This window comes from Penaeus japonicus, unplaced genomic scaffold (genome assembly GCF_977035675.1).
Source record: "Penaeus japonicus unplaced genomic scaffold, GWHDUDI00000001_assembly GWHDUDI00000012, whole genome shotgun sequence".
Classification (NCBI taxonomy): domain Eukaryota; kingdom Metazoa; phylum Arthropoda; class Malacostraca; order Decapoda; family Penaeidae; genus Penaeus; species Penaeus japonicus.
The window spans coordinates 111,242-120,827 of record NW_028234414.1 but is presented as its reverse complement, the minus strand read 5'-3'; the positions used below and the strand labels follow the sequence as shown (position 1 = coordinate 120,827).

General features: G+C 30.9%; 1 long non-coding RNA gene across 2 annotated transcripts; it reads left to right on the top strand.

Moving 5' to 3' along the window:
- Positions 1-760: 760 nt before the first annotated feature.
- Positions 761-8,326, top strand: LOC147470706 (uncharacterized). Of its 2 annotated transcripts, none has more exons than XR_015191399.1 (3): positions 761-1,447; positions 4,747-4,845; positions 8,244-8,326. It is a non-coding gene; the product is annotated as an uncharacterized LOC147470706 (long non-coding RNA). The 2 variants fall into 2 exon arrangements; XR_015191400.1 differs by lacking the exon at positions 761-1,447 and adding an exon at positions 2,146-2,336.
- The last annotated feature ends 1,260 nt before the right edge of the window (positions 8,327-9,586 follow it).

The window sequence follows — 9,586 nt, the reverse complement described above, 5'->3', positions numbered from 1 at the left end:
TAATTAATCATTGTTTTTTTATACATCTTGCTGATACTTATTCTCACTTATATGATAATCACAACTTTAGTTATTCGTGTAAGGTCAGACAATGTGATAACACTTGTCCTGTTATTCATATTGTCATTTTCACTTTCCCTTCATGATATTTTGGATTCTCATTTCAATTCTTTCACTGTTCACTATCACTGTCATATTAATATTCCTTTACATTGGCATTATATGCGTCCTTTTTAATCATTATCATTTACTTACAGCCTCATTCCAAGTATCATTAACATTGTCATTATCATGTTATTTCTTGTCCCCATATATCTCCCTTCCATTTGTCACTATATCTCTCTATTGTAAATCATCTATTAATCCCTCATAATAATTTTATAATAATTCTTACCTCTCTAGCTATAATGATGAAATTCATTGCCATTCATTGTTGTTGTTATTTTTATAAATTAATATATCAACATCATTGACATCATCATTATTATTTCCATTACTAATATTATTATGATCATTATCTCACTGTCATTCTCATTCACATTCACTTTCTCATTGTCATTCTCACTCACATTCACCTTCTCACTTTCATTCTCACTCACATTCACCTTCTCATTGTCATTCTCACTCACATTCACCTTCTCACTGTCATTCTCACTCACATTCACCTTCTCATTGTCATTCTCACTCACATTCACCTCCGTATCGTCATTTTCACTCACATTCACCTTCTCATTGTCATTCTCACTCACTTTCACCTTTCCCTGCCATCCTCACATTCACCTTCTCATTGTCATTCTCACTCACATTAACCTTCTCACTGTCATTCCCACTCACATTCAACTTCTCATTGTCATTCTCACTCACATTCACCTTCTCACTGTCATTCTCACTCACATTCACCTTCTCATTGTCATTCTCACTCACATTCACCTTCTCATTGTCATTCTCACTCACTTCCACCTTCCACTGCCATCCTCACATTCACCTTCTCATTGTCATTCTCACTCACATTCACCTTCTCATTGTCATTCTCACTCACTTCCACCTTCCACTGCCATCCTCACATTCATTTTCATTCTCACTCACATTCACCTTATTGTCATTCTCACTCACATTCACCTTCTCATTGTCATCCTCACTTACAATCACCTTCTCATTGTCATTTTCACTCACATTCACCTTCTCATTGTCATTCTCACTCACATTCACCTTCTCATTGTCATTCTCACTCATTCACCTTCTTATTTTTATTCTCACTCACATTCACCTTTGCATTGTCATCCTCACTTCCCTTCTCACGTTCATTACTCACAAACAGACGTCTAACAGAAGCATCTTCCTCCCTCAGGTGAGACTCCCTTACACTTTGCTTCCCAGAACGGCTATCATGCTGTTGCAGAGACGCTCCTCGAGAAGGGCGGAGAAGTGAATGGCGAGGATAAGGATGGTAAGGCGATTGGAAAGCGAGTGACTTCTTAAAGGCACCAGAAGAATTTTGCTTTTGTTTCTTTTTCTCTTCTTTGTCTTCATGGAGTTTTATAACAATTATTGTTATAATTTGATTAGGGAATCTTTATCATCTTTTAGCATTAATTTTATTGATATTTATTTCTTTATTCTATGAATTTTTCAATAAAATATTTTCATAGATTATTCTATAAAATGTTTTCATAGATTATTCTATAAAATACAAATGAATAGATTTTTCTATATTTCTTTATACTATAAATGTCATCATTGTCATTCTTACTCATTCACCTTCTCACTGTCACTCTCACACATATTCACCTTCTCACTGTCATTCTCACTCACATTCACCTCACTGTCATTCTCACTCATATTCACCTTTTAACTTTCATTCACACTCACTTTCACTTTTTCATTTTCATTCTCACTCATATTCACCTTATTGTCATTCTCACTCACATTCAGCTTCTCATTGTCATTCTCACTCACATTCACCTTCTCATTGTCATTCTTACTCACTCACTTTCTCACTGTCATTCTCACTTTTCAATTCGCACATCACTTTCCCCTCATCATCATTGTCATTCTCACTCATTCACCTTCTCACTGTCACTCTCACACATATTCACCTCCTCATTGTCATTCTCACTCACATTCACCTTCTAACTGTCATTCTAAATCACATTCACCTTCGCATTGACATCCTCACTTCTCTTCTCACGCTCATTACTCACAAACAGACGTCTAACAGAAGCATCTTCCTCCCTCAGGTGAGACTCCCTTACACTGGGCTTCCTTTAACGGCCATCATGCTGTTGCAGAGACGCTCCTCGAGAAGGGCGGAGAAGTGAACGCCAAGGATGAGAATGGTAAGGCGATTGGAAAGCGAGTGACTCCTTAAAGGCGCCAGAAGAATTTTGCTTTTGTTTCTTTTCTCTTCTTTGTCTTCATGGAATTGATAACAATTATTGTTATAATTTAATAAGGTAATTTTTTTTATCTTTTATCATTATTTTTATTGATATTTATTTCTTTATTTTCTGATTTTTTCAATAAAATATTTTCATAGAATATTCTATAAAATAGAAATAAATAGATTTTTCTATATTTCTTTATACTATAAATGTTATAATGATTAGTTATAACAATTATGGTAATAATAAGTATGATGATTTCAATTATTATTGATAATAACTTTATTATTTCATGATTATCTAAAAGAAATATGATCATCCTCATCATTAATCATAATCATAATCAATCAATTCATATTATCATTATTATTTCATTACTATTATTATTATTGTTATTCCCATTTTTATTAAATTATCAATTGTTATCCTCCTTCTTATTATTGTTATTTTGATGGTGATCCTGTTCTTGTTCTCCTACATGCTTTTGTTGGTGGTGTTGTTGCGAGGTCTTTGTCAGTGATGACAAAGACAATGATGATAATGGAGAAAGTAATGGCAACAAAAGCAACAATAATAATGATGATAATGAAAAGTTTCATAATGTTAATGAAGGTAATGATAACAATATTAATGATAAAGTAATCATCACTGATAATGTTGATGATAACACTTTCATGATGATAATAGAACTAATGCTAATGGTAATGACATATTTATGATAACAATGATAATAATAATGGTGATGATGAATAATGATAGTAATAAATTTAGAAATATAAGTTTAGTTAAGTCCCCCCGAACGGCGGGTCCGTTTTCTAGTAGCTCTGACATACGTAATGTTTACTCAATAGTTCCACAATATTAGATTGTTTTTTAATTTTACGGCTTATTTACTACACAGAAAGGAACATGTTTTGTTATATGTTACACCATTATATCAGGTTGTATGTAGATTTTCCATTATGACGACTATATATTTTAACTGCATTGAAACAGAAGTATAAATCATTTTCTATCAATATGATGTTTCTGAATAAATTAGCAGGACGGTCAAACACCACCACGTGTTTCAATGGCTAAAGAACATCTTTATTTACTGCACGAATATCTTATATTTGTCTTTAAATATTTTATATTTAATCTTTCAACTGGCACGCATATTTATCTTTAATATAATATTTATACTTTACTGCACGAATAGTACTCTTTAATATATATAATCTTTACTACACGAATCGTGGCAAGAAAACCCCAACAAATATTAAGGAAGGAACTAATTTTATGATACTGATGAATAACACTACCTCTCATGGGATAACTGATGGAACTTTCGAATTGATAATGATATAATGCTAATAATGATGGTGATTGGAAGGTGAATAATGATAGTAATAACAGTAATGATGGAAATAATATTCATTGATTATTATGATAATTCTTATTATATTGAATATGTTTAAATATTGATTATAAATGATTATAATTTGTTTTTGAATTGTAATTATCCATTAATGAAAATGATTATTTTTTAGTGATAATGATTATTTTTGTTATTATCATTTATTAGAAATCATCATTGCTGTTATTATTTTTATCATTATTAATATTTCATTATCATTATTATCATTATGAATATTATTATAATTATCATTATTATTAGAATTATCATTATTATTATCTTCATTATTATTTTAATCTTCATCATTATCATTATCATTCATGTTATAGACATAATTATCTTTACTAATATTTCTATCATTATGATTGATATTTTTTTATCATTTTATTACCATTGCTATCATTATAGCATCATGATTACTGTTATTATTGCAATGGTCTTCATAAATATAACCCCCCACCCCCAATAAAAACAATAAAAATTACAATAATTATCATAGTAATAAAAAATATATATATCACTGATAAATAATTATCAAACATTCATTTTCATTATAATATTCTTTCTCATTATCATACATATATTTATTTTTCTTTTCCTTCTTGTTTCTATACCTTTTCATAATTCTTATTTTCATTAACATTCTAAGTATTTGCAATTTTATTAATATTCAAAATATCCATACTATTCCTAGCCCTTACCCTTATCACCCTAATCATCTCTATTAATCTCATTCCTAAAACTAGTCTCATTCTCCCTCGCAATCACCTCATTGTCATTCTCACTCACATTCACCTTCTGATTGTTATTCTCACTGACATTCATCTTCTCATTGTCATTTTCACTCGCCTTCACTTTCTTACTGTCATTCTCACTCACATTCACCTTCTCATTGACATCCTCACTTCCCTTCTCACGCTCATTACTCACAAACAGATGTCTAACAGAAGCATCTTCCTCCCTCAGGTCAGACTCCCTTACACTGGGCTTCCTGGAACGGCCATCATGCTGTTGCAGAGACGCTCCTCGAGAAGGGCGGAGAAGTGAACGCCAAGGCTTATAATGGTAAGGCGATTGGAAAGCGAGTGACTTCTTAAAGGCACCAGAAGAATTTTGCTTTTGTTTCTTTTCTCCTCTTTGTCTTTGTGGAATTTTATAACAATTATTGTTATAATTTAATAAGGGAATCTTTTTCATCTTTTATCATTAATTTTATTGATATTTATTTCTTTATTCTATAAATTTTTCAATAAAATATTTTCATAGATTATTTTATAACTAAGAAAAAAATAGATTTTTCTATATTTCTTTATACTATAAATGTTATAATGATTAGTTATGATAATTATGATAATAATAAGTATGATCATCTTAATTATTACTGACATTGTCATTATCATTTTCCTGATTATCTACAAGAAATATGATCATCACTGATTCATCAATCATAATCATCATCAATGGAGCTATTCATATAATCATTGATTATTTCATTACTATAACTATCATTGTTCTACTCCCATTTCTACTAAATTAAATTAAATTGTTAACTCCCATTTCTACTAATATCAATATGATTTTTTGAATAAATTAGCAGACCTCAACAACCCACCACGTGTTTTCAATGCTTCAAAGAACATCTTTAATTACTGCACGAACTATCTTATATTTATCTTTACTTATTTATATTGATCTTTACTGCACGAATATTTTATCTTTTAATATAATATTTTTAATCTTTACTGCACGAATGTGCCAAGAAAACCCCACAAATATTAAGGAAGGAAATATATATGATATGATGAATAACACTCTCATGATAATGATGGAACTTATGAAATAATGATATAATGATAATAATGAGGTGATTGGAAGGTGAATAATGATAGTAATAACAGTAATGATGGAAATAATATTTATTGATTATGATAATTCTTATTATAATGAATATTTTAAATATTGATTATAAGTGATTATAAATTTATTTATGGAATTGTAATTACAACATTAATGATAATGCAATTATTTTTAGTGATAATGATTAGTTTTTTTTTTTTTTTGTTATTATCATTTTTAGAAATTATCATCATCGCTGTTATTATTTTTTATCATCATTAATATTTTCCATTATCATTATTATCATTATCAATATTAATATAATTATCATTATTACTAAGAATTTATCATTATTATTATCTTCATTATTATTTCTATATCTTCCTCATTATCATTATTATTCAAGTTATTGTCATAGTTATCTTTATTAATATTTCTATCATTATGATTGATATTTTTTTATCATTTTATTACCATTGCTATCATTATAGCTACCATGATTACTGTTATTATTGCAATGGTCTTCGTAAATATAATAATAAAAACAATAAAAATTACAATAATTATCATAGTAATAAAAAAATATTTATATATTATTGATAAATGATTATCAAACATTCATTTTCATTATAACATTCTTTCTCATTATCTCATTGTTTCTATACCTTTTCATAATTCTTATTTTCATTAACATTCTAAGTATTTGCAATTTTATTAATATTCAAAATATTCATACTATTCCTAGCCCTTACCCTTATCACCCTAATCATCTCTATTAATCTCATTCCTAAAACTAGTCTCATTCTCCCTCACAATCACCTTCTCATTGTCATTCTCACTGACATTCACCTTCTCATTGTTATTCTCACTGACATTCACCTTCTTACTGTCATTCTCACTCACATTCACCTTCGCATTGTCATCCTCACTTCCCTTCTCACGCTCATTACTCACAAACAGACGTCTAACAGAAGCTTCTTCCTCCCTCAGATGAAACTCCCTTACACTGTGCTTCCTTTAACGGCCATTCACCTTCTCATTGTCATTCTAACTTATTCACCTTCTCATTGTCATTCTCTCTTACATTCACCTTCTCATTGTCATCCTCACTCACATTCACCTTCTCATTGTCATTCTAACTCACATTCACCTTCTCATTACCATTCTCACTCACATTCACCTTGCCATTGTCATTCTCACTCACATTCACCATCCCTTTGTCATTCAGATTCATTCACCTTCTCATTGTAATTCTCACTCATATCCACCTCCTCATTGTCATTCTCACTCATTTACCTACTTTCTGTCATTCTCACTCGCATCCACCTTCTCATGTCATTCTCATTCATATTCACCTTCTTATTGTCATTCTCAATCTCTCTCTCTCGCACATTCACCTTCTCATTGTCATTTTTCACTCACATTCACCTTCTCATTTTCATTCTCACTCTTCCTTATTACTCACATTCACCTCATTTTCATTTTCACTCACATTCACCTTCTTATTGTCATTCTCAGTCACATGTCCCAATCCACATTCACCTTCTCACTTTCATTCTCTTTCACATTTACTTTCTCATTGTCATTGCCACTCAGATTCACCTTCTCATTGTCATTCTCACTCACATTCAACTCACGATTCAACCTTCTCATTGTCATTCTCACTCACATTCACCTTCTCATTGTCAATCTCACTCATTCACCTTCTCACTGTCATTCTCACTCATTCACCTTCTCATTGTCATTCTCAGTCATTCACCTTCTCATTGTCATTCTCACTCACATTCACCTTCTCATTGTCATTCTCAGTCATACACCTTCTCATTTTCATTCTCAGTCATTCACCTTCTCATTGTCATTCTCAGTCATACACCTTCTCATTTTCATTCTCAGTCATTCACCTTCTCATTGTCATTCTCACTCACATTCACCTTCTCACTGTCATTCTTATTAACATTCACTTTCTCACTGTCATTCTTATTCACATTCACCTTCTCACTGTCATTCTCACTCACATTCACCTTCTCTGTCATTCTCACTCACATTCACCTTCTCATTTTCATTCTCACTCACATCCACCTTCTCATTGTTATTCTCACTCACATTCTACTATCATTATCATTTTCACTCACATTCAACTTCTGACTGTCATTCTCACTCATATTCACTTTCTCATATTCATTCTCACTCAATTTCACCTTATTTTCATTCTCACTCACATTCACCTTCTCATTGTCATTCTCATTCACATTCACTTTCTCACTGTCATTCTCACTCACATTCCCCTCATTGTCATTCTCACTCACTCACCTTCTCACTGTCACTCTCACACACATATTCACCTTCTCACTGTCATTCTCACTCACATTCACCTCACTGTCATTCTCACTCATATTCACCTTTTAACTCTCATTTACACTCACTTTCACTTTTTCATTTTTATTCTCACTCATATTCACCTTATTGTCATTCTCACTCACATTCAGCTTCTCATTGTCATTCTCACTCACATTCACCTTCTTCCTGTCATTTTCACTCACATTCACCTTCGCATTGTCATCCTCACTTCCCTTCTCACATTCATTACTCACAAACAGACGTCTAACACAAGCATCTTCCTCCCTCAGGTTGGACTCCCTTACACCTTGCTTCCCAGAACGGCTATCATGCTGTTGCAGAGACGCTCCTCGAGAAGGGCGGAGAAGTGAACAGGGCCAAGGATAAGGATGGTAAAAAAGGCGTGATTGGAAAGCGAGTGACTTCTTAAAGGCGCCAGAGAAAGCCATTTTGCTTTTGTTTCTTTTCTCTTCTTTGTCTTCATGGAATTTGATAACAATTATTGTTATAATTTATATAAGGGAATCTTTTTTGCATCTTTTATCATTAATTTTATTGATTTTTATTTCTTTATTCTATGATTGTTTCAATAAAACTATTTTCATAGATTATTTTATAAAACTAGAATTACTCGAGTTTTTTCTATATTTTCTTTATACTATAAATGTTATAATGATTAGTTATAATAATTATGATAATAATAAGTATGATCATCTTAATTATCATTGATATTATCATTCATTATTTTCATGATTATCTAAAAGAAATATGATCATCCGAGCTCATCATCCCCAAAATGGTGCTATTCATATTATCATTATTATTTTAATAGAATACTATTATTATTACTCCTATTTTCTATTAAATTATCATTGTTATCATCCTTCTTATTATTATTGTTAATTTGATGGTGATTTTCCTGTTCTTGTTCTCCTACATGCTTTTGTTGGTGGTGTTGTTGCGAGATCTTTGTCAGTGATGACAAAGACCCTGATGATAATGAAGAAAGATAATGGCAACAAAAAGCAACAACGAATAATGATGATAATGAAAAGTTTCATAATGTGATGGTGGTAATGATAACAATATTAATGATAAAGTAATCATCACTGATAATATTGATGATTAACACTTCATGATGATAATAGAACTAATGATAATGGTAATTGACTTATTTATGATAACCAATGATAATAATAATGGTGATGATGAATAAATGATAGTAATAATTTAGAAATATAAAAGTTTAGTTTAAGTCCCCGAACGGGCGGGTCCGTTTTCTTTGACATACGTAATGTCTCCCATGTTCCACCAATATGGTTGATGTCTTTTATTTTACGCTTATTTTACTACAAGTAAAGACATGTTTTGTTTATGTTACACCATTTCTCAGGTGTATGTTTTTTCCATTATGAAGACTATATTATTTTATACCTGCATTGAAACAGAAGTGTAAATCATTTTATATCAATATGATTTCTTTTTTTTTTTCTGAAGAAAATTAGCAAGACGCTCAACAACACCACGGTGTTTCAATGGCTAAAGAACATCTTTATTTACTGCACGAATATCTTATATTTGTCTTTTACTTATTTATATTTATCTTTACTGCACGAATATTTATCTTTTAATA